Below are 27,752 nucleotides of genomic sequence, written 5' to 3'. Positions count from 1 at the left end.
TTTTTTTTGGGGGGAAATGCAATTTAAAATTCCTTCATATTCAAAATATAAGATTTGTTTTAAAAGAAGGCCTTAGTAAGCAATTATCACACAAAATAATATTCATTTTTCATATTTTATCTTGTAGTTATGCACAAATGTGCAATTTTCCATATAAATTGGTTAAAGATTTTGGCACCCGGCCAGCAATTTCAGGGTGGTGGGGTAAGTCAGCTACACTGGTAACCCAGCTAACTGCTACTTATTTTATCAACCTCAAAAGGATGAAAGGCAACATCAACCTTGGCAGAATTTGAACTGGGAATGTAAAAATGCTATTAAGCATTTTGCTCAGCATGTTAATGATGCTGCCGGCTCACTGCCGTAACACTACTTATAATTTAGTTTCAAATTTTGGCACAAGGCCAGCAATAAGTCGATTACACCAACCTTAGTGCTCTACTGGTACTTATTTTATCAACCCCAAAAGGATGAAAGGCACAGTCGACCTAGGTAGAATTTGAACTCAGAATGTAAAGATGGATGAAATGCCACTAAGCATTTTTGCCCAGAGTGCTTATGATTCTGCCAGCTTGTCATCTTAGTTTCTCACACATACATACACATGTATATATATATATATCATCATCATCATCATCATCGTTTAACGTCCGCTTTCCATGCTAGCATGGGTTGGACGATTTATTTATTGGGACTGGTGAACCAGATGGTTACACCAGGCTCCAATCTGATTTGGCAGTGTTTCTACAGCTGGATGCCCTTCCTAACGCCAACCACTCCGAGAGTGTAGTGGGTGCTTTTACGTGCCACCGGCACGAAGGCCAGTCAGGCGGTATATATATATATATATTTATATATATAGTAGCTGAATACTGTTCATTTATTCAGTGTATATTGCCTTCATCTGAACAATGTGACAACTTACACTTTGGGTTGTTGTGTAAGTAACTGTGTATTCCACAGGCACACTATACTTTTAAGATAATACTTGAATGTTTTACAGTTGCAGGTAGAGTCTAACAGGTTTCCATGCAGTTTTTTCTTGATTTAATTTCTCTCACAAGACTTGGGTTGACCTGAGACTATACTATAGTAGATAGCACTTGCTCAAGGTATACTGCACTTGCTCAACTATTTAGCTACACCTGCTTGCTTCTAATTTACTATTAGGCCTCACCTGTTCTTTTTATTTATTTATTTATTTATTTACTTGGGGTGGGATGCGGCTTAGTCACAAGTGGAGGAGAAGCATCTCCTGAGATTTTTCTGTGCCTCTAAGACTAGTGAAAGTAAGAGAGTAAGTGAAAGTGTGTCTGGAGCACTAACTCAAATGTTTACAGTGGAAGACCTCTGTTCAGAGCAAAAAAGAACTAGGTGATGGTGATAAATAAGGACCAGGCAGTGGTGGTAAATTTGTCAATGAATTCAGTCTTTTTTTTCACATTACCCAGATTTACTTACAAGGATTTTGTTGACCCAAGTTCATAATAGAAAACACTTAACCAAAATCCTGATCTGTGAAGGGAATTTCTCAATCATATTCAACAGACTCTCTCTCTCTCTCTCTCTCTCTCTCTCTCTCTCTCTCACGCGCGCGCCAACAAAAAGAGCAATCTTACATAATGTACTGGAGTTTTAAACAGAATAGGAACTATTGATAACATGGTCATAATTTAAAATATCTCTGCATATAGTTTGATGCACTTATGAATGGGGCACATAAATCTATTTGCTCCAACTTGCTTAACTGACCAAACAGGTTTAACTCTTACTTTACAGTTGAGTGTTTAACTATGATTAGCATCCAGCTGTAAAGTAAATTCTACTCAAAGGAACCATCTCCTCCATAATAGCATGGAGAAATAAATGTAAAACTTGATATAAATAGCCATGTGAATCATATTTTTTTGTTTGTGTGTTTTTGTTTGTACTTGGATGATATAGATGTGCATGAGGTAATGCTTATGAGTTAGTGCAAGTTCAACATCTGATCCATTTTAATGACCGATGTCAGGAAACACCTCAGTACTGAACCTTATGGTGAACCTGAATGAAAAATCCCATCATGAAGAATTCTGTATTGCTGAGAAATCATCAGTGATGTAAAATAAACGTCAGTGAAAATAGATGGAGTCTATACAAAGTGTAGTTACAATAACAAAAAGTTTTAAATATAATTTTGAAATCATTGCCCTCAGGATAATGTTTTATTGTGCAGTAGTTCAAGTGGCCCTTACACTCGATGGAGTTTATTTAAACTGCTCAAGCAAGAAACTACTTGATATATCTTTACCGAATACAAAAGAAATCTAGATATAATGGTTCAATTGTGTGCTGCAAACGATTGGCCACAATTAAGAAATGAGTTGGCTGCTTCATAGAACCAGATCTGGCTCAAGTAGAATTCATTATAATAAATATTTACTAGAATTATTAATCCTCAAAGAAATCTAAATTCAAAGAGTGTTGAACATTTTCAGAATTTCTTTTTTCTTTAGAAGACACACGCACACACACTGAAAATATAATTTCTTTCCTCTGGTGTTCATTCATTCCATAAATAATAGTTCAAAGAAGTCTTGAGGAAACTAAGAAACAATGATCTTAGACTTATGCTTGGATTACATTAATTAAATAATGCAGGCATATTTTCTTCAATAAACGTTTGCAACTTTTAATCAGTTCTCTTGTAGTTGAAATGGTAGATGCCTAGACTTGGGAATTTACAGCTTTTAGTTTTTTTTTTTCTCTCTTCATTCTAGGGTTGGCTTCACCTTTCAAAACCTCTGAAGTTAATAAAATATGTATTGATAGTTGTGAGATCAATAAAATAACAGCTGTCCATTAAAATCAATGCCTTAGAAATTTGTGACATTGTGTCAAAGCTAAAAATCATCATTAGCCCTGTACACTGAAAGATGAGTGTAAAGAAGAGGTGTGGGGAGAAAAAAACAAAGATGGTCAAATACCTTTCCATATTTATTTTTACCCCTTCAATGTTCTATGTCTTTTAATTCATACACTGGATTAATGCTTATAGAACTGAATTATTGATGAAAGGTCACAAGTTCAAAGTCTCTTACCAGCAGAGTAGTGTGTGTGTGTGTAAGAGGGATTAGTCTACTTAACTCTTATACCATGCTTTATGGTAAGATCCTCTCATTCCACCTATGTTTTCAATCAAAGAAACATCCATTACCATCATCATCATCAGCTCTGCTTTCCTATACCAGGATGAATTGAACAAGACATTTTCAGGCTGTATTTTATGGCTAAATGCTATTCTTGGTTGCTACTTTTGTGATGAGGTTTATAAATTAGGAATTAAAATAAAATAATGGTTTTGAATTTTGGCACAAGGCAAGCAATCTTAGTGGGAGAAGGTTAGGCAGTTACACTGACCTTCCCCCCCACCACCACCACTCCCTGTGCTTAACTGGAACATATCTTATCAGCCGCAAAACGATGGAAAGTGAAGGTAACCTTGGTTGAATTTGAACTCAGAACATAAAGAGTTGAAAGAAATGTCGTTAAAAATGATGAAACAAGAAAAAAAAAAAAAAAATTGAAGCTTATTTTAAACAGGGTAGGATAACTTTTAAAGCCTGGCAACAACTGACTGTGTAAAATAACAGATATTTAACAAAAAATTAACTATTAAAATATGATTATCAGAAAACTAAAGATTTGTAAATTTTAACAACTAACATAATATTAAAAATTTATTTATATGGAGGCATAAGCATGGCTATGTAATAAGTAGCTTGCTTCCCAACCACATGGTTCCACGCTCAGTCCCACTGCGTGAAACTTTGGACAAGTGTCTTCCACTATAGCCTCAGGCTGACCAAAGCCTTGAGAGTGGGTATGGTAGACAGAAACTGAAAGAAGCTCATCATATATACATGTTTGTGTGTATATATGTTGCTTTGTGTCTGTGTTTGTCCCCTCCACCATCGCTTGACAACCGATGTTGGTGTGTTTACATCCCGTGATTAGCAGTTCAGCAAAAAGATCAATAGAATAAGTAGCAGGGTTCAGAAAAAATAAAAATAAAAGAAGTACTGGTGTCGATTCATTCAACTAAAAATTCTTCAAAGTGGTGCCCCATCATGGCTGTAGTCTAATGATTGAGACAAGTAAAAGATAGAAAAAATAAATGAACTTCCATTGAGTGTGTATTCTGTAGCAATAGTTTGACGCTCAAGTATGAACTCATAGTCATTTTCTGTGTGTATATGTGTGCTGTTGTCTGAACTGGAAGTAAGTATTGCTGCTATCCCTCTAACCACCTCTGACCCCATTGCTATTGGAGTACTCTCTCTCTCTCTTACTAATGTCTCTGATTAGCTTTAATTAATTGGTATCCTTGATGGCCTGGTACCTTACCTAACCATACACACCCTATCACTCACTGACTATTTTTTTCCTGACCTTCGTTCACATAGGAGAATGGAGTGACTGGTACAAATCTTCCCATTCATTTTCTACTGCGTGTTCCTTCTGTCCTAGCTACAACTTAGTAGCTAGCTCTTCACTGCTTCGCCTGTAAGGTGTTACTAATCTACACTCATTGACATTTTCTTGGTAATTTTCTCCTAACCATATCAGAGCAGTCTTTAAATCGAAAAGATAGTTTTAGTGTCAGAGGAAGAAAGGGGTTGATCAACTTGAAGCCAGCCAGCCAGCCAAATAGTCATTGCCAGTGCAAGGTAACTATGTCGTTCCCTAGATTCTAAATATTGAATAAGTAGCAGAAATTGAGATAAAATAGACACTTCTTATTTTCATATCTTTTACTTGTTGCAGTCATTAGCCCACGGTCATACTGGGGCACTGCCTTGAAGAATTCTTAGTCAAATAAATCAGCCCAAGGACTTATTTCTTTTTAAAGTCTGATAATTATTTTATTGGTCTCTTTTGCTGAACCACTAAGTTACAGGGACTAACACACCCACAAACACATACATATATATATATATATATATATATATATATATCATCAGTAAATCATAAATCCAAAAGCGAAGCAGACTCTAAGTTACAGAGCAGTCGAATAATTAGATAAAGATAATTATGACTGGTCTATGGGGTCACCTTGGGTTTCACATCCATAAAGTGCTTAGCTTTTCAGTTTTTCTTCGGACCCTAATGTCTAGTGTTCTGTAACCTCTCTCCAAACTGGAGGGAGAAAAGACCTCGTAGCATATATATATATGTGTGTGTGTGTATGTATATATGATGGGCTGCTTTCAGTTTCCATCTAACAAATCCACTCACAAAGCTTTGGTTGGCCTGAGGATATAGTAGAAGACAGTTGCCCAAAGTGCCACACAGTGGAACTGAACCCAGAATTATGTGGTTGCGAAGCAAGCTTCTTACCACACAGCCACGCCTGCACTTATATTTAATCCTATTAAATTATGTGCAAAGTAATTTTGTGTCGTTGATTGAGGCTACTTCAACATATTACTGGTTGATAACATTTCTCTTCCTGAGAAAAGAAAGACAAATATGACCACACCTAAAGCTTAAATATAGAACTGTGAAGCACTAAACTTACCGAATTATATAAACACTAATGGCTCTATACTCTTAATCATTTTTATGTTAAATAATGGCATCTTTTAATTTACTTAAAAATGTTATTTTGTGACTTTATAGTGTATGATTTCTTAAAATAGTCAGTAGTTTAGGCTGTTCCAAAGGAAAGAACATTATTGTTTTTTTTTTTAAGCTGATCCTTAGCTAGAGATAATTTCTGTGCTCATTCATTAAATGTTTATTGCTAGTGATATATGTATATTTATATACATATTTATTATGATATATATATTATTTAATGATATGGTTCACGTACTAATGATTAGGTGGAATTTCTAATTTCTTTTCCAGTTTTAATCCAAGCTATCATTATCATTAGTTAAATTAGTGTTAACATATTTAATGTCGTGATTGTCAATGATCTTATTAGAAATAATTATGTAGCAAAGATAGTTTAACATTAACTTAATGCTTAATATTATTTTAATCATTGTTAAAAAAGGAAGACCACTCTAGACATATTTCAGATTTATTAGACCTTTTCAACAAAACATGAATTTATTATTGTAATTCAAAATACATTATAGTGCTGGCATGGCTGTGTGGTAAGAAGTTTGCTTCCCAACCACATAGTTCCAGGTTCAGTCCCACTGGTTGGCACCTTGGGCAAGTGTTTTCTACTGTCGTCTCAGGCTGACCAAAGCCTTGTGAGTGGATTTGGTAGAGAGAAACTGAAAGAAACCCATTGTCTATATATATATATATATATATATATGTGTGTGTGTGTGTGTATATATGTATATATACGTGTGTGTGTTTGCTTGTGTATGTTCCCCATCACCACTTGACAACTGGTGTTGGTGGGTTTACATCCCTGTAACTTAGCAGTTTAGCAAAAGAGACTGGTAGAATAAGTACCAGGCTTTAAAAAAAAAAGTTCTGCAGTCGATTCATTCAACTAAAACTTCTTCAAGGCTGTACTCCAGCATGGCCATAGTCTAATGACTAACAAGTAAAGGATAAAAGCTCACTTAGTTGTCTAATATTATACATGACCAGGTGTAAAAAACAGCATGTTTAGAATTGTAATGATTTCTAATATCACCTCTCAGAGATGTCATCTGCCTGAAAAACAATTAGTTAAGTTAGCTTATCATGAAATGATTAAAAATGATATATGAGAGATTGAACTGATGAGGCTTTTTCCCCCTCAACACATAATTATTTGTTATTAGAATTTTAATAATCACTAATTAAATATTGCATTATTAATTAAATGCATTAAATATTACATGTTAATATTGCTCACTACATGAAAATAAATTGTTTTTCATGTAGATGGTCCCTCTGTGTAATTAACCTCGCTGATTTACTATTATCGTTACTCTATTAATTCCACTACTTTTCAGCACAGAGCTGCAATGAAGTTTAAAGATATTGTCAACCTGTTGATTTTTGAAAATTATATTTTCTTTTCTTTTTTTTTTTTTTTTTTTTTTTTTTTCATTTAATTATCCAAGCTATTCAGTTTTCTGTTTGATTCGACTTCTAATGATGACTACTTTCCATTGGTTATCATATGTGTAATCTGGATCCTTAGGAAAGGAAAACTTAATTCTTGCTAATAAGATGATAACTTTAGTGGCTTTTAATCTCATCATTAGAGATAAAAATGTTTACAGATACAAACAAAAGAGCAGCAGTACATTTACTTTGTGATATAAAAAATCTTTGCTGCTATAGGCACAACACTTGAAATTCTGGAGGATGGGGCTAGTCAGTTACATCAACACCAGTGCTTAACTGGTACTTATTTTAGTGACCCTACAAAGATGAAAAGCAAGATGACTTTGGTGGAATTTGAACTCAGAACGTAGAGACATGAAACGCTACTAAGTATTTTTCCCAGCATGCTAATGATTCTGCCAGCTCACTGCCTTAAACTTTGTTATATAAATAATGAGATTCCTTACTATAATAATAATAATAATAATAATAATAATCATTTCTACTATAGGCCTGAAATCTCGAGGAAGGGGGTTAAGTCAATTACATTGTCGGACTACTCAGCTGGTACTTATTTTATGAACCCCAGAAGGATGAAAGGCAATGTCAACCCCAACAGCATTTGAACTCACGAAGTAAAGACTGACAAAATACTGCTAAGCATTTTACCCAGCCTACTAACAATTCTGCCAGCTTGCTCCCTTAAACTTTGTGATACAGAAAATGAGATTCCTTACTATAATAATAATAATGATAATGATGATGATGATGATGACGGTTTCAAATTTTGCCACAAGGGCAGTAGTTTTGGGGGAGGAGAGGAGTCATTTACACCGACACCAGTATTCAGCTAGTACTTATTTTATCGACCCTTAAAGGATGAAAGGTAAAGTTGAGCTTGGCAGAATTTGAACTCAGAGCATAGCAATAGGTGAAATACCATGAAGCATTCCCTCCAGTGTGCTAACAATTCTTCCAACTTACCACCTTAAACTTTGTGATATAGAAAATGAGATTCTTTACTATAATAATAATAATAATGACGATAATAATATACTTATTTGAATGAATATCATTTTTTTTTTTTTTGTTTACAGTGTGATATAAATAATGAGATTCACTCAGATAATTATGAGCTTGCAGAATCATTAGCATGCTGGGCGAAATGCTTAGTGGTATTCCATCTGCTGCAATGCTCTGAGTTCAAATTCCGCCGAGGTCAACTTTGCCTTTCATCCTTTTGGAGTTAATAAAATAAGTACGAGTTGAACACTGAGGTCAATGTAATCAACTTAACCTCTCCTCCAAAATTGCTGCCCTTGAGGCAAGATTTGTAACTATTATTATTATTATTATTATTATTATTATTATTATTATTATTATTTTATGTTTGACTTTTGTTTTGCATTTGTACAAGTTGGATCCAAGTCTCACCCAGAGACCTCAAGAGACAACAAGTTAGAAGTTCATGTAGGTGTTATGCCTAGGGTACCATATATTTGGATTTGTACATAGTGTTGATCTAGGGAATGTTTAAGAAGCCATAAGAAAATTATGTGTTTGTTTTAAAATTTGAGATCCCATAGACAGTATTTTACGTAGGATATGAGCAGTTTCCATGAGCACTATGTTTTGAACTTCATTATTATTATTATTATTATAGTAAGGAATCTCATTATTTATATAACAAAGTTTTATTATTATTATTGTTTAGTAGTTTTATTTTTATAACGTGCTTTCACTTCACTACCGAGTGCAGCTCTGTGCGCCTTGGGTATGTGCTGTGGTTTGCTGTGATGCTCTTATGGTTACTGTATTGAAAGTGTTTTGCGTAGGATGTGTGCAGTGCCCAGTAGTGCAATTTTCTGTATTTTATATATATTTGTAAGTCCAGGTGTTTTTGTTATGTATTTGTCTGAATATTTTTTTATTATACCTAAGGCACCTACTATGATAGGAATTGTTTCTGTTTTTAGATTCCACATTCGAGTTACCTCTATTTCCAGGTCTTTGTATTTTGAAAGTTTTTCCATTTCTTTTATTATTATTATTATTATTATTATTATTATTATTATTATTATTATTATTATTATTATTATAAGAAATGTTGCCAACCAAGAAATACCAAAGGCTTTTACTGGCCATGACCTGTCCAGTGTGTACCTACATAGGATGGAAATATACTTCCATCTCAGTCTTAGTATTCATCTGTATTAATCCATTGCACATCATAAGTGATATCCATCACCTTGCTTGGAAGTAAGATGTTGTGTACAATAAATAAATAAATAAATAAGAGCAATATATTGCTATTATCGGGGGCTTTTATTTACATGATATTTTGCCAGATAAATGGATATTGTCATTGTGATTGACATTTGTCCACAATATAAACCCTTTATGAGACGTGCATATCAGGAATATCCTTCTGTTGACCTATTCAAGATGAACATTAAAAATACAGATGATGCCTTAATTAATCATAACTAAACGTTCCAATTCTTTATTCATCTCCATATTTTCTCCGTAAGTAATTTTAGTTTTTATTTATTTAATCAGCTTCTGTTGTGTGTGTGTGTGTGTGTGTGTGTGTGTGTGTGTGTGACTGTAATAAAGAAACCATTTGTCATTGTTCCTTCTGTAGTGAACTGCTAAAACAAGTAGCAGTAATTTCTTTGTTTGTTCATAGATCAAGAGAAACTAGAAGACTTTTAACTGCCCTGATTAGCTCTAAGATGTTTGATTTTAAAAGTATGTATATTTATATGTCTCCTCCAACTGTATGACATCTGATATATTCAGATGAACAAAATAACTTTGAAACTAATTTATTTCACTGTGCAGTGTTATTGGCTCTTGAAAAACGATTGTCTTGTTGGTAGCCTTGTATATATAATATATGTCAGTGATCTAGATTATGCTCATCATAAAACTTCAGGAAGTGAACATTTTAAATATTAGCCAAAAGTAAACTAAAAACAATAAAATAAAAATAAAAATGCCTGTCATTCATATTAACAAAAGAGTTTTAACCTCTATCAGTCTTACAATTCTTTTGCCTTTTCAGAAGTCAAAAATCAGAGAATACTGTAAAATATATTCTGTAAATAATTTTTGCTAATATTCACAGAACATAACTCCCTACAGGTATGAAGACTTTTACAATTAAGCATACAAAAATTTTATATATATATATATATATATATATATATATATATATATATATATATAGACATGTATATATATGTAGGTAGGTGGGTAGGTGATGTTACCAGGAGAATAGGTCTCAAAATATGATGTTTTTGATCTTGTTTGGATTCAAATTTGGTGGCAAAGAATCCAAAATAGATCAAAAACATCTATATTTATTATTAATAGTCAACAAAAGTTACAGAGTGACTCAAGGGCTGAAATGTTTATGCATTGGCACTTGAATCTCTCTCTAAATTCTGCTGAACACTAATAATTATATAATGGATTCTCCTGCCGTATGAGTGTTCAGCTTTCACCAGACAACCTGCACAAATCATTCATTTATAATGCTCAAATGTATATGCTGCACATTAGGTCACTCTCTCCATCAAATCGACGTTGCCTGAACAGGTGTACAGTGTACCATATATCAGGTGTCAAAGTTCTTTGCAGAGCATCGTGAGATGAAGTGTTTTGTACAAGAACACAGCAAACCACCTGGTCTAGGAATTGAAACCATGATCCCAAGTTCACTCAGCTGTAGAAATGAGTTGCGACATCACTGGCGCCAAGCTGTATCGGCCTTTGCCTTTCACTTGGATAACATCAGTGGTGTGGAGAGGGGAGGCTGGTATGCATGGGCAACTGCTGATCTTCCATAAAAACGACCCTGAGTTGTGTGTTCACCGGTGAGGTGACGTTCTGCCCAGATTTGTACCCCGGAGGAGAACCTCTTAGGTGCACCCATGGTCATTCATGACTGACGGAGTTGAGTTTATATATATATATATACACACACGAGTACATATATCTTTTATCTTGTTTGAGCCATTAGCCTGTGGCTATGTTGGGGTACCACCTTGAAAAACTTTTGTTGATTGAATCGGCCCCAGTATTTATTATATATATACACACACACACACACACACACATATATATATATATATATATATATATATATATATATATATATATATATATATATATATTTATGTATGTATGTATGTATGTCCCCCCTTGCTTAGCAGTTCAGCAAAAAAGACTGATAGAATAAGTACTAGGCTTAAAAAATAAGTCCTGGGGTCGATTTGTTCAACTAAAACCCTTCAAAGTGCTCCAGTGTGGTCGCAGTCAAATGATTGAAACAAGTAAAAGAATAAAAGAATAAATAAAAACCCAAAATATTCAGCATAGAAATTCTGTTGCTTTTATTTCAGAAATTATTTATTAACTGTGAGGAACTTTTTTCTTTTCTTTTTTTTTTTTTTTTGTAAGTTTTTAAATTTCAATTCTATTCAAATATGTTTTGTAGGAAATGTGGTGGTGGTGGTGGTGATGGGGGAGGGGTAAGGAAAAAGGAAATAAACAAACTTTCCCATCAAATAAGAAATCTTCAATAACTTAAGTGATTTTAAAGTCAGTGGTTTTGAGAAAACATTTGAGTGTGTGTGATGTGTGTGCATGTGTATATACATGTTAGTTTATAGAATTATTGACATGATATGCCATCTATTTATTGAGGTTTTAGCAAAAGTTTTTAGGCAGCAATGAATACTTCTACAGAGTTGTAAGATTGGTGTAATATTTAATGTATCCATACAATAACTATTTTCTATAAATCTTTCTGGCAATTTTCTTCTGAAAACTGGCAAAATGTAGGCCAGAATGCTAAGATATTGTTACAGATTATTGTTACTTTAAACATCATTGTTGCAACACAATGATTGAGATATGTTATAGCATTTCAAGAGATTATTTATTTATTTATGATCAAAGTGAAACCATTGTGTCTTTAAGAATGTTATCTTAATCTTTGCTCCTTTTTGACTTAGTTTGTTTGCCATTTGTATTTATAGCCTGCTACAATATCGGCATCAACAACATTTTCAATAGAAAAAAAAAAAAAGAAAGAAAAAGAAACTTGTTATTTTCTTTATTTATTAAACAGAGATAATTTAGATATTCACTTCCTATTCCTTGCTGCTAAAAAGAAATATATATATATATATATATATATATAAATGAATAAATAAATACAAACATTAAGGAATGGAGTAGATAAGATCCAGGCTACATATGTTTCAGAGTGAGCGAAACCTTGGAAGTGGTAAATATCCGAGCAAGGTGTTCGGTACATATGTTAACATGTACCTACTTGCGACAATGTAAACTTTCATTCACTCAAGATACCCTTGGCCTAACAAGTAGCCTGCAGTATACACCTCACTTGAATATTTATCACTTCTGAGGTTCCTCTCGGAAGTGAAACATATGTAGCCCAGATCTTATCTACTCCATTTCTTAACTCTTGTAGTCTTATTCACATACCAGGCAACCCTGGTTACCTACCATGTAATTTATAAGAAGTTTATTGTACTTCAATACAAAAACATCCACGACCTTCCATCTCAGTAAACCAATATTGTCCATGAAAGTTGTTTTTTTATATTTACTACAGATTGCTTGAAGCTAACTTTCTTCCTACGCCTTGATCCTGGGATCTTATATATATATATATATATATATATATATATATATATATATATATATATATATAAATATCATACCTCACATGCCTTGTGTATTTCAATCTGGTACCTTGATGTTTTTTACATATTGTAAAGAACTTGCAAAGAACTTTGAATATCTTACCTTCCATCAACTTGTACTGCCTCTTCACCATTTTTGTCATTACTGCCAATGTAAATTCAGTGTGACACCATCATAGCTTCTATATTTCATGATATCTTCATGATATCTTCATGTCTCATATATATTCCCACTGTGCTTTCATGTCATATATATTAAATTGTGGTATCACATATTTCGCACATTTCAGTGTGTACCTTCGTGTCATATCATAAACTCTTTGGTACCATTAAGTTTCATACATTCTATTGTGATACCTTGATATCTTATATGTAGCAACGTGATATCACATGTTGTCCAGTGTGGTATTTTTCTGCTCTTGGCTATTTTATTGTATGTCCATTAAAGAATGAGTATAGATTTATACTTTTGTATTATCATGCTTTTCATCTCTCCTCCAATTTCTCCATTAAAATTTCTCAAATCTGGTTGTTAATGATTGCAGTACCTCAACAACTACTAGGGAGACAGTTACTTTTTCATTGCCCACATTTTTTAGTACTTATTATTTTCATCATCATCATCATCATCATTATTATTACTATTAAAGAGGTGAGCTGGTAGAATTGTTAGCATGCCAGGCAAAATGCTTAGCAGCATTTTGTCCATCTGCACGTTCTGAGTTCGAATTCTGCTAAGGTTGACTTTGCCTTCTCATCCTTTTTGTGGTTGATAAATTAAGTACCAGTGAAATACTGGGATTGATGTAATCAACTAGTCCCTTTCCCCCAAATTTCAGGCCTTGTGCCTTTAGTAAAATGGATTTTTATCATTATTAAGATGGTGAGCTGGCAGAATTGTTAGCACGCCATGCAAAATGCTTAGCAGCATTTTGTTTGTCCTTACATTCTAAGTTCAAATTCCATTGATGTCAACTGAGCCTTTGATCCCTTTAGGTGTCAATAAAATAAGTACCAGTTGAGCACTGGGGCCAATCTAATCAACTTACTCACTCCCCGGAAATTACTGGCATTATTATTATTATTATTATTATTATTATTATTGAGTGAGAGAGCAGCGCATGCAATCAAAGTGACACCAGGGTAAAATATACGAAGCCCAGAATACCCATCATGGCTATTGTTCTAATAAGGGTACACCAGGCACATGCATCGCAACCACATGTGCACGACGTGGTGATCTCATATTAAGATAAACAGCGCGTTATTATTATTATTATTATTATCATCATCATCATCATAGTCTGGTTTGGGAATAGTAGCTTTTTGGGGGTTTTTTTTTTATCTGTTCTTTATTAAATGTTTTACCAGAATATTGCTTATTATTATTCAGTGATGGCTAACATTTTTATTTGCCAAATAAACTGAGATAAATATGGAAATAGATTTCAAGGGTCGAGAGGATAATGCATGTAAATAACTTGCCCCCTTTTATTTTTTATATTTCATTTACTTTTTTTTTTTTTTGATCTAATATCATTTCCCTTGATTTACACTTATGCTGAAGGTTCTTTCTTTCTCTGTGACATTGATGTCAGTCAGCTGTGTCAAAAACTCCAGCAGTTAAAGTGAACTCAATTTCCTAGCTGGTGAAAACAATTACACTTTCACTATGACACTTCCAAGATGTTCTACTGTCTATTCTCTTATCTTGGCTTTTCTTTCCTCCCAACAATTTCTACATCTTTTTTTTCTTCTTCTTTGTCTTTTTTTTCACTAATGAGTTTAAGACATTTTCAGAAAATATTTCTCCTCCAATAAAATTTAATCTGCTTTCTTCTTCTTTTTTTTTTTTATTACTTTTTTAAATTATGTTACATGCAATCTTGTTCAATAGTATTAGTTCTATACACAAACTGTACCAAGATTAATTACCACTCAAAAATTCTCATGAACAACTAGCTTTTTCTGCCAGCCATTCATCCAGTTATCTATCTGCCCATCATTACTGGGGTTTTTTTTTTTTTCCTTCTCTTCTTCTCATTTCTTGCTATGATACAATTTTTATTCAATCAAAAGAAACTCACAAGAAAAGACATAAAAGAAAAACTCTTTGCAGAGAGTGGATTGAGAGATGTGTACAGCAAAGGAAGACCAATCGTGGAAAACTTTCAACTGAAATTATAATCAGTAATTTTGATTTCAATTGGCAGCGATTAATGCTTCTTTCTTTCTTTCTTTTTTATTCTATTTTCATTGTATGTTTTTCTTCCTTATTTTGTAGTTTTACAATTTTGATGTCAAATTTAACTTCTGCTTGGCTTCCTACTTGCTCACTGCTTGAACAGTACCATAATCAGCTCATTTGTACTTGTTTGAGTAGTTACTCTCACAGCTGCTGTATAATATACCAGATTAACTGACTTAGAAATGAAACTTGCTATAACTCACTCTTCCTCGTACTCTCAACCTATATTACATCCTCTAGGGAAAGTGTTAGTAATTCTAAAAATTGATTCTGTGTTTTTTTTTTTTTGTTTTTTTTTTGTGTGTCTGTATGGTTATGAGCACATTTTTTCATTATGTTTTAAATATCATATAGAACAGTATAAGAAGTAGATAAGCTACGAAACACATAGTTCAAAATCTACCGCATAAAATATTCTGTATCAGTCACTAAAATAATAGTGACACTGCTTGTTCTTAGAAAAAAATAAAGACTCGTTTATATAATTCAGTCTGTAGAAAGTTTTCAGAGTTAAGTGGACGACTTGAGCCAATTATTCAAACATTAAACTTTCTCTTCCTCCAAAAACAATTTTTGTTGGCTGTTATTCACATTTTTTAGATTTGGTATTGATGGATCTGTGTTGGTGCCACATAAAAAGCACTGGCACTGGTGCCACATATAAAACACTCATGCTTGTGCTAATGTTAAAAGCACTGAAGCTGGTGTCACACAAAAGGGGCACCTAGTACACTTTGTGGGCATCTAGCTGTAGAAACCATAACAGAACAGGCAATAGTGCCTGGTGTGGCCCTCGGTCATACCAGCTCTGGTCAAACCATCCATCCCATGACAGCACGAAAAACATCTTAAACGATGATGATGAAAAGATTTATGGGTATTTTAGATGCACCCTAACTTCAGCAGTACATGTTCAGAAAAAAATGATTTTAGTGTATTGAAGCTTACAGGAGGTCCAACTTCACATATAGAGCCTGGTGTGATTCTTTTGAAACTTTTCTTTTTTCCTTTATGGAAAAAGTGCTATCAAATACTGTACATTATGAAAGAAACTAGTGCAAGGTACATTGTACATCCTTCGCTACATACAGCAGTATCATATGGATAAGTAAATATCATGGTGCTAATGGCAAAAACAGTAAAAAAAGGCTGAGCAAGCTCTTCACAATATAAAACAGTATATTGATATATGCTAAAGACACACAGAGCTGACCACATAAAAGCATATAGCTCACTGGTTAGAGTGCTGGGCTCACAATCATGAGGTAGTGAGTTCAATTCTCGGACTGGGCGCGTGTTATGGTCTTGAACAAGACACTTTATTTCATGCTGCTCTAGTTCACTCAACTGTAGAAATTGGGTGGCAAAATCACTGGTGCCAAGCTGTATCAGCCTTTGCCTTTCTCTTGGATAATATCAGTGTCATGGAGAGGGGTGGCTGGTATGCATGGGTGACTGCTGGTCTTCCATAAAAATAACGTTGCCCAGACTTGTGCCTTGGCGGGGAATTTTCTAGGTGCAATCTCATGGTCATTCATGACTGAAGGGGGTCTTTATTTTTACTTTTAAAGGCACTCACTCACACACACACACACACATTCTCACACATGTCAGTTTTTGTAATTAATTTTATGACTTTTCCTTTATTATTCAGGTTCTAAAACTATTGTGAAAAGCGTACATCGTTGGCTAATGTACTATGCTGGCTGAGGGGCAGGTTACCAATGAAACAAATGCTCAACTTAACCTGGTCAAGCTGACAGACAACTTCATGGTATTGGCAAACACCAAACTGAACTATAATATCTGGGGCAATTGACAGAGGTATTTATCACTAGCCATTCAATTTCTTACCATCTAAAATAAACGTATATTTGCAATTTTGTTTATTGTTCTGAGATTTTAGCTGCTAAATCCTGTTACACTATTCAAAAATATGTCATCGGTATTATTATGAAATATCTTTTGTAAAAGCTTGTTACGACTATAGAAATTCTTCATTTCATCTGGTATTATGAAGCCCTCTGGATAGACAAGAACTAATTAAAAAGAAAGGTAACCAACATGTAAACTTTTTGTATTATTATTATTATTATTATTATTATTATTATTATTGTTATTATCATCATCATAATAAAAGAAGACAGTGAGCTGACAGAATCATTTGCAAGCCAGGCAAAATGCTTAGCAGCATTTCGTCCGTCTACACATTCTGAGTTCAAATTCCGCCAAGGTTGACTTTGCCTTTTATCCTTTCAAGATTGATAGCATAAGTACCAGTTGAACACTAGGGTTAATGTAATTGAGTTTCCCCCTCTCCAGAAATTGCTGGCATTGTGCCAAAATTTGAAATCATTACTATTGTTATTATTCTAAAATAAGTCAGCAAGCTGGTAGAATTGTAACTATGCTGGAAGAAGTATTCAGTGGTATTTCTTCTGACTTTACATTCTGAGTTCAAATGCTGCCGAGGTTGACTTTGCCTTTCATCCTTTCAGGGTTGATAAAATAATAAGTACCAGTTGAGCATTGAGGTCAGACTTGCACTTTCCTACACAATTGCTGGTCTTGTGCCAAAATTTGAAACCATCATTATTATTATTATTATTATTATTATTATTAAATGGGAAAAAAGTTTTGGTTGATAAAAGTTTATAATGATAGTATTTAAGTCTTTAAAGAAAATAATGTGTTCAAAAACATATGTTGGGTGATATGTTTGAGTTCTTCATGTCAGTTTTTCACAGACATTGCAACAAATTTCCATATTCTTCTAGCCTTTCTGTTAAGATCTGAATGGATCAACCTCAAGCTAAACTTCACGTAGCGTTGTTTATGGAGCCTCTGGACCAGACACTTTCTCATCAAAACAGAATCACTTCTCTGTGTTTATATTTACAAATTGATTTTTTTTTTCCTTTATCATTTCAAGATTTGAATAGAATATCTCTTGGGTGTTTATAAATTGGCAGAATCTATCCATTTTCAGATTGTTTTGTACATAATTTCCTGCTTCATGGATTGAGATAGCAAGTGCTAGAGTTAAGTATCTTGCTCAAAGATAAAGTGCAGCATCTGTGATTAGATACCAACTTCCTGAGCCTAAATGCCAAAAACTTCATCTGTTCAGATATTTATCATAATGTAAATCTGGATAACATTTATCTAAGTGAAAAATCTTTATAACTACATTTGCCAAAACTTTTTGATTCATTTTCAGTGTATTCTTCTATATCTTATCTCAGATAAAACAATTGGCACTGAGGTGGGAAAATTTTCTTTTCCTTTAAATATTCCTGCTGCCAGCATTGGTTTAGAGATCCCAAATTTGTATTATTCACTCAGGATATAGATGATTTTTTATGTACATATTCAACATTTCATTGTTGTATTAATAAAATTAAAACTTTAGCTACATTCTTAAAAGTGCTTACCATGATCTAAGATGCTGCTCTTTAAAGTAAAAGAATGTATATTTGTAATTTTGTTTCTTGTTCCAAGATTTTACCTGCTAAATTTTGTTGCACCTTCAAAAGCTAGTTTCTCATGCATCAGAAATATGTGATCCATGTTACTCTAAAGTGAGTGTGTGGGTATACGCATACAGACATATGTATGTATGTATTCAGTCTGTCTACATGGCATCTTGGTCAAGTGTCTTCTACTAAAGACTTGGGCCAACTAAAGCCTTGTGAGTGGCTTTGGTAGACAGAAACTTAAAGAAGTTCATCATTTGTGTGTGTACATATACATATATATGTATATGTGTGTGTTTCCTTGTCTAGTTGTAAAATAATTGTCACTGTCATGCAAATAGCATCATTCAGTTCCAATATTCATCAAGAGAACATGTCTGGTCATTGGGAAATGTTACCTTCCTTGGAAACAGGTGAGGGCTGGCAACCTGAAGGGCTAACCCTCACCTGTTGTAGAAAATTTGCCTCAGTAAACTCTATCCACCCCTTGCAAGCTTAGAAAAGTGAATGTTAAAATGATAATGACAATACATGCGTGTATGTATAAATGATACAATGCCTCTACTAGGTCTGAAACCAAAAAGAGCATTTTAGATTTCATTTTACATTGTGTCAAAGAGAATTCTATCAAATACTTTTCACAGTATTGATATGAGAGAAATCACTTGGAAAACAGTGCATCTACTCTACACTATGTTCTCTGAGGTTTTCAACCAGGGTTCATATGACTCTAGGGGATTCATGTAAGATTTTGTTAAAATTTATGTGGAATAAAATTGGTTGTACTTCTACAATACACAAAATATTTTGACAATTTTTTGTTTAACACAATTCCTAATAACATTCAGTTATAAAAGATATAATGGGATTTTATTTAAACATCAAAGAGTTAGGGGGGATGTCCAGTAGAGTAAAATAAGAATGAAAGAAGTTCTTAGGCAAAAGTTGGTTGAGTGCCACTGATCTACATCAAGGAAGCAGACACATAAATACTTTCCATAATAAAAATGCTTTTCAGAAGAAATCAGTTAAATGACTAATGCAAGAAAGCCACCCAATTGCTGTGTAGGGTTCCACACAGATCTACCAAACACTAGACAGAGAGCAGACTGAAAGATGAACCTTTTAAATCTGACAAAGACCCAAACCAGTTATGACTATCAGGCGCTTTGGTCAGCTAGAGTAAATGAGAGTCTGGAGAAAATTGAGCAACTAAAACTAATGTATGTGTGTGTGTATATATATGTATATATATATATACCCATACATATATGTGTGTGTGTGTGTGTTAATATAAATACAAGCATACCCACACAGACATATTCATACATATATCTCCCTCTCTCAGTTGTGAAATCCTTGTCTTGCAAACTACTTGGTGACACCCCCACCCCACCCCCCATGAATGCTAGTACCACATGAAAAGACATCCAGTACACTCTGTAAAGTGGTTGGTGTCAGGAAGATCATCCAGCCATAGAAACCATGCTAAATCAGAATAGTGGAGCCTGGTGTTGCCCTTCAGCTTGCCAGCTTCTGCCAAACTGTTCATCCCATGTCAGTACGGAAAATCGATGTTTGATCATGATGATAATAATAACGGTGGTGGTGGTGAGGACGACAATAACCACCAACACCACCATCATCATCATCATCTGCTGCTGCTGCTGTATATATATAAAATGCAATTAGTTCATTCTGTAAGCAGGTAGTGCTAAGAAGAGCACCACTAGAGAGACCATGCCAGGAATAAAATAATACAAATGGCACCTGGGCCCCAAACAATGTAGGAGTAAAGTAACTCTGGATAAGAGCTGGTTTGGACTGTGATAACCTGCCCAACCCATGATGGCAGGTAAATAGCTCAAATCTTATAGGAAGGACAATTCCCCCATACCATTTGATGTAGCGGAAATAAATGTGAAGTTTGGCCTTGAAATTAACGCAACATCAGTGCCTTTCAATAGAAATTTTTCTGCTAATTTATAGAGAACTTAATCCACTTTAGGTAATAATCATTATATATTTTTGTAATATAATACTAGACTAAGTTTGTGATCCTTATGGTTAATATAGGATTGACACTAAGCCAGTTAATCCAGAATTTCAACAGTTGAAGTTCATAGAAGTGAGCTGGGGGAAAATGTTAGGTGTTTGAACAGCAAAGTAAGATGTTTCATCTTTTTTATTATGTACTAAACTTATTTCATTACACAAGCACGACATTAGATAGAGTGGAGTTTTGTTTATAACAGCCTAAATATATTCTAAGTTGCTTTAGTTCTGTTGTAAATATTTCTTGTTAACTAAACAAAACTCATACAGCACTGTGGTACACTTAGGAAATTGCTTCAATTTTTTAGAGAATGCTGTTTTAGTTTACCTCAGTAGTTGTTCTGCATGATGGTAAATATAACAGAAATTGCTTGTAAGTTTTCAAACTATCGAAACTGCTGAAAAAGGAAAAAAAAAAATTAAAAACATTGAAACCATAGAAAGTTTAAGGTCACCATGACTATACAAACAAACTTGTAGAGTGTTATTAATCAGGATATTTTATTTCTATATTTTATGTAAAAATTCAAGGTTGTCATCAATGGCTGTTAATTTTCTTATCAGTGTGTTCATGTGACTTCTTACCTTTTCTTATTTTATTTTGTGTTAGATAATTCTTAATTCAAGTGACTATATAAGATAGCTTCATGTAAGGTTCTTTATAAAATTCCTCCTTATCTGCTTGCAGTCTTTTTCCCCACTAACATTTGTTGGGAGTAGATATTCATGTATCTTTTACATTTGTTGTGTATATCATTTTCTTTTTTCTTTTTCTTTTTTGCTTCTTTTATTTTAAAATTCTTTCTTGTCAAGCTGGGTGTGAGTTCTATGATAGCTCATTGTGTGAAATAAAGTCAGGTATACTTTATATCATCAGTAATCAGATTATTAGATAATTAGCAGAGCTCTTGGAAGCACTGCTCTACATATTGGACGCTAAGTTAAACTTATTGGATGTGTGTTTGCATACAGGTGCGCATGAGAGAGAGAGAGAGAGAGAGAAATAGATAGGAACATGCAAACTATAGTGATTGCTTTATCCTATTTATGCCTAATCACATGTATCTGTATGTTCAATAATCTGTATACTAAGAAGTACCCCAAGGTTACTTATCTAGTTCATAGCTAACTGAACTTTAATTGATTATATACACACCTTAATGATATAACTGTGCAGTGCTGTTGAATGCTTGTCATTACGATGCTGTGTTTATGCATAGCCAGCTTTTACCTATCTCTGCTCATATGTGAAGATAAAAGTTTTAACATTGAAACGGGGCTAGTTTGATAAAAATGTGCATTATCATTTGCTTTTCAGCCTATCTTTGCCTTTCATTAATGCTTGACCCCTTTTTTTTTTTTTTTTTTTACAGCAAAGCAGTTGTTTTTATTTATTTTTCAGAAAGCTTATTGACTTTTGGTATTAAATCTAGTTTATCATTTTAGCTTGAAGAGACTGTAAATATTGGATCTTGATAAAAGTGAACTGAAAAAATTAAGAATATCGTTTTTTCATTAAACTTCAAACTAACATATTTTATCTATTTGGGACAACTCCCATATTTTATTACACGACTACCTTTCCTTCTATAAACTTTGCAGGCTAACAAAGTTAGTTCTTTTTTCTTTTGCCATACTTGTTTCTGTCATTAGACTGTGGCCATGCTAGGGCACGACCTTGAGGAATTTTTAGTCAAATGGATCAACCTCAGTTCTTATTTTTTTCTTGTTTCTTTTTTTAGGCATGGTACTTATTCTAGTGGTCTCTTTTGCTGAACCACTAAGTTATGAGGATGGAGAACAAACAAACAGAAAGACACATGCATATATATATATATATATATATATATACATATATATATGTGTGATGGTGTTAGTTCTCATCCATCAAATTCACTCACAAGGCTTTGGTGGGCTTGAAGCTATAGTGAAAGACACTTGCCCAAAGTACCACACAGTGGGACTGAACCTGGAACCATGTGGTTGGGAAGCAAACTTCTTACCACACAGCCACACAGGCACTGACATGTAGCCTGTATTTAATGTTAAGTAATGGAAAAGTCAAAGAAGTTTTGCTTTCAGCTTCTTCAAGCCTTCTGCTTTGAAAACCAGATACGAATTCATACCGTAAATGTAAATTCAAAGAGGCACCACTTTCAAATAGTTTGTTCTTTCCATTAGCATAAGATATAAATTTAATTGCTATTCAAGATGAAGGAATAAAATGCAACTGATAAACTATGGATGCTCAAGAAATACAGACTGATCCCAAGGGATATAAGAGGAGCCATAAGCAGTCATCATCATCATCATCATTATCATCATTTATCCATTTAGCATTCAGATTATTCTGTCAAATATAATGCTTATTTATTAGCATTGTTTTGAATTATTCATGGATTATCTTGTAGCTTTGAGATTTTCATGATGTAATTGCTTGTTTTTAGGACATTGTTGGGTAGGTGTGAGAGATTGTATCAGCTAGTTTGAATATAAAACATGTAGAATATTTTGGCTGGATATGGTCAGTTTGAATGCTAAAGGTTTAATGTCCATTGCTGGCATGAGTTAGATGTTTCGACAGGATCCAACTAATTTGAAGACTGTGTTGGTCTCCACTATTTACTTTGGCAAGGTTTCTACAGCTGGATGCCCTTCCTAATGCCAACTACTTTACTGATTGTACTGGGTGCTTTTTATGTGGCATCAACATTAGTGAGGTCCCCAAGTAACTCAAAAGACAGGGCCCTTTGACTGAGTGGAGTGGGGATGTAGTCAAAGTGAATAGAGACTTTGCGCGACATATACAAAAGTAACTCACAATCAGACCACCTGTAAAAGAAATTCTGTTTCCATGCATGAGAAGGCTTCATAGAAGTAACTGTTAAACTTATGTTAAATATCATGCATATATTTGTCTGTGCCGACTGTATACCAATGTAGTTGATATTTATGTTCTTGTATGGCTGCATTCATGACCATTCACCAAGGTCTTTGAGATTTGGTGAAAGGGAGAGAGATAGGTATCCTCAAAGCATACACTGGTTAAATCAAAGTGGACTCTGCTAAAGACATCTGAGGTGTCAGCTGCGTTCTTAAACTGGGTGATAAATCTCCCATCCAAGTGAGCCAAATCCTAGATAATTCTATATCTGTGGTTACTGAATCAATATTTGAAACTGATGCTAACGGTGTATAAAAAAATTAGCAATCTGATAAATTGTATAAAATGGTTATGCTCTGATGATAGAGAACACTGCAAATATGTGGAAGTTAGGCTTATGTTTGAGTCTAAAAGCACTGTTTTTAGACTCAAATACATTTGCCTGCTCACATATAAAAATACATAGGCTTTTATGATTTGATGTAAAAACATTTCAGTATAGATGCAGGAGTGGCTGTGTGATAAGAAGTTTGCTACCTAACCACATGGTTCTGAGTTCAATCCCTCTGCTTGGCACCTTGAGCAAGTGTCTTCTACTATAACCTCAGGCTAACCGTAGCCTTGTGAGTGGATCTGTTGGACGGGCACTGAAAGAAGCCCATCATTTATGCATATATATATATATATATATATATATATATATAGATATAGATAGATAGAGAGAGAGAGAAAGAGGCAATTATGTAGATAAACAAATAAGATGCATTGAATATATTAAATACATTATGTTGGGTATGAAATACAAAATATGTATATATGTATACATGCAAGCTGAGAGAATGCAAAAGGTCGAGACTTTCAGATTATGAAGTTTTATGTCTAAATATTTATATTAATAAGTCCAACTTATGCAGAGTACAAATGACAGAGATGTATCTAATTTGATTATCCACATCATTGCCTCTGTATCTACTCAACTTATCCCTCTTACGGCCATTCTTTACTTTGCGGAATCCATCCCCTGTAAAGACATCAGAGTCTAAGTTTGAATCTTCTGAGCACTGTGTCTTCAATACGGAGAATCTCTGGATCTTATCTGTGGTTTGTGTGTGTGTGTGTGTGTGTGTGTGTGTGTGTGTTTGTCCCCACACTGGTTGACAACCAGTGTTGGTGTGTTTATCTCTCCATTAACTTAGTGGTTTGGCAAAAGAGACCAGTAGAATAAATATTAGGGTCTGTTCGTTGACTGAAATTATTTAAGGCAGTTTCCCAGCATGGCCACAGTCTAACAAATGAAACAAGAAAAAGATAAAAAGAATAAAATATAACAATTATAACCATTTTGAAATGAAATTATTTTAATATTTTTTAAAAATTTGATTAATTGCTGTTTTGAGCATCTGTTACGAGTGCTTCAGTCAGTCATACTCTATGAATTTTATTTCAATCAACTGTTTTGAATCAACTTCATTTACTATAATTCTAGCATAATAAATATTTTCATCTAAGTTGAGCATATTTATTTGATGATAATTTAAATATAATTTACCATTATGAATGACATGAAATTAGCATTTCATTACAATACAAAGGGGTGCTGAAAAGTTCCTGACTTAAGGGTTCTTCATGAAAGGCCTAGTTGGAAACCCAACCGAGTTTTTTTTTTTTTTTTTTTTTTTTTTTTTGAAAGGCTTATAAAAACCAAATGATTGTTGCAATAAGTGTCAATCTGAGAGGAGAATTTGTTAAATAAAATCATAATTAACTGATCCTCCTGTATTTTCTTTTACCCAAACCCAGGAACTTTTCAACACCCACTCATATATATGTGTGTGTGCGTTGAAAAACCAAATTATCACTTTTCTGACAATATGTTGCATTTTCACTTTATCAAATTGTTATTACTTCATAACATCTGTTCACAGTTTCATTTAACTTAACTCCTTTGATACCAACCTGCCTGAGACTGCTTCAGGTCTCATGACATAAACTTACCATTTTAAAGTGGTCTACATTATAATTTTCCATCAAAATTTTATGCTAATTTGTTCTAGACTGTAGCTTAATAATGAAAAAGTTATTTTACTAAATTCTTAATTATTTTAAGAATCAATTGAAACAAAGGCTGCATATGTTGACAGAAATATGGTAACAAAAGGCTTAACCCAGTGAGGAATTTTCTATGTTGTCACTTGACCAAACTAGTTCAATCCGGTGTGCGTGTGTGTGTGTGTTTTAGCCATGTTTGTTTATGTCTCTAGTCTCAAGGCTTATAAACTGTATTAACAACACTCTGCTCTATTTTATTGCTTCGGTACTTTTTCTAAGCCTCTTCAGTGACAATGTTTTTAGTCCTTAATCATATTTGTTTTAAAGTTTGAATAATTTTTTTTCTTCCCTCTTTTTGTTTTATTGGAGTTTAATTACACGTCATTCATTCGAGTAATGACTACTACATACAATGTGAGCCATGAGGGAGCATCTACATTATCACTTGACCTAAGTAGCTCAATATAACTGCCAAATCATCATGAAGTGACACCCATTTTATCTGTAAAATGGAGAGCACAAGTTATAAGCACCACAATAAAAATAACATAAGTTAAACCAACACCTGACATGGACAGATTTAACATTGGAATATCCATGTGTTAGACTTGTGCATTGCTCCCAACTATTTAATAGGTCTCTTTCATAGCATACATTGGCTCTTAACTTGCTACTACTACTACTACATATAGCTTATCTAAATCACAGTCCCTTTACTTTAAGTATAAACTGAAGTGATGATCATAAAATGCGGTGGGGAAGTTCTGTCATTTTTGTTAGATATATATTTGTAGGCACACGAGTGGCTGTGTGGCAAGAAGCTTACTTCCCAACCACATTGTTCCAGGTTCAGTCCCACTGTGTGGCATCTTGGGCAAGTGTCTTCTACTATAGCCTTGGGCCAACCAAAGTCTTGTGAGTGGATTTGGTAGATGGAAATGGAAAGAAATCCATCACGTGTATGTATGTGTGTGTGTGTGTGTGTATGTGTATGTATATTTGTTTTTGTATCTGTGTTTGTCTCCTCACCAACAAGTGCTGGTATGTTTACGTCCCCATAACTTAACAGTTCAGCAAAAGATACCAATAGAATAAGCACTCAGTTTTGAAAAAAAAAATAATGTCCTGGGGTTAACTTGTTCAACTAAAAAGCACCCTCAAGATGCTACACCAGCATGGTCACAGTGAAATCATTGAAACAAACAAAAGAGAAAAGAGATTTTATATTTATATATATATATATATATATATATATATATATATATATATATATAGTGAAGTATATTGTCACTTAAGTGTGGCTGACCCATAGGGGTGGATGCTACTGTTGCTTTTAGCCCCAGGAGGACATCTCCTCCAGCTGGCTTATCGACACACTACTGTGTCCTAGTGTGTCGATAAGCCAGCTGGAGGAGATGTCCTCCTGGGGCTAAAAGCAACAGTAACATCCACCCCTAGGGGTCAGCGACACTTAAGTGGCAATATACTTCACTTTATCGTGCAGTTACGGTTAATACTTCATTTAGAGAATTAACATTGCTATATATATATATATATATATATATATATATATATATAAATGGCGGTGTCCCAACATAAATGCTGCTCCTGAGTTGAAACTAGTAAAAGAAAACAAAAAATAAAGAAGATATTTCTATTGTCTGGGGTGGTTTAGCTCAAGTGTATAAAATGCTCAGCCTGAATTTGAGCGATACAGAGTCTGATTCCTTGTAGTAGCTTGTTGGCCACCTTTTTCTTATAGCGATGCCCCAGCATGGCCGTGCTTTTGTGTTGAAACTTGTAAAAGAAAAAACAGAAAATATATTGCTGATTTGTTTTGTATCATATTAATTTCTGTTGGTTGCTTAAGAAAAAAATTTTTAATCATGATATAATTCATGCTGAGAGTAGTGAGCTGGCAAAAGTGTTAGCACATCAGACAAAATGCTTAGCAGCATTTCCTTGGCTGTTTATGTTCTGAGGTCACATGCCATTGAGGTCAACTTTGCCTTTTGTCCTTTTGGGGCTGATAAAACAAAGTACCAATCAAGTACTGAGGCTGGTGTAATGACTATCTTCTCCCTCAAAAATTGCTGGCTTGCTGCAAAAAGCGAAACAGAGCAATACTAAAATAATTGCTTCTATCAATCTGGAAATACAATTTTACCCATCCAGCTAATATTTAAAAAAAAAATAAAAAGCCTTTCTTTTCAGTGAACACCTTTTAAAGTGTACCAAAGGAAATTGGG

The 27,752-nt window shown here is 33.9% G+C and overlaps 1 protein-coding gene across 10 annotated transcripts in view; it reads left to right on the top strand.

The window, feature by feature from the left end:
• Positions 1-27,752, top strand: part of LOC106884059 (uncharacterized) — a 282,957-nt gene that overhangs the window by 178,970 nt on the left and 76,235 nt on the right. For all 10 annotated transcript variants that reach the window (XM_052971239.2, XM_052971237.2, XM_052971240.2 and 7 more), the window contains one exon: positions 16,694-16,863. The gene's annotated coding sequence lies outside the window, so the exon portion shown is untranslated. The remainder of the gene's footprint in view (positions 1-16,693; positions 16,864-27,752) is intronic.

Source organism: Octopus bimaculoides, chromosome 10 (genome assembly GCF_046866305.1).
Source record: "Octopus bimaculoides isolate indiv1 chromosome 10, ASM4686630v1, whole genome shotgun sequence".
NCBI classification, from domain to species: Eukaryota; Metazoa; Mollusca; class Cephalopoda; order Octopoda; family Octopodidae; genus Octopus; species Octopus bimaculoides.
This window is presented reverse-complemented; position numbering and strand designations above follow the sequence as displayed.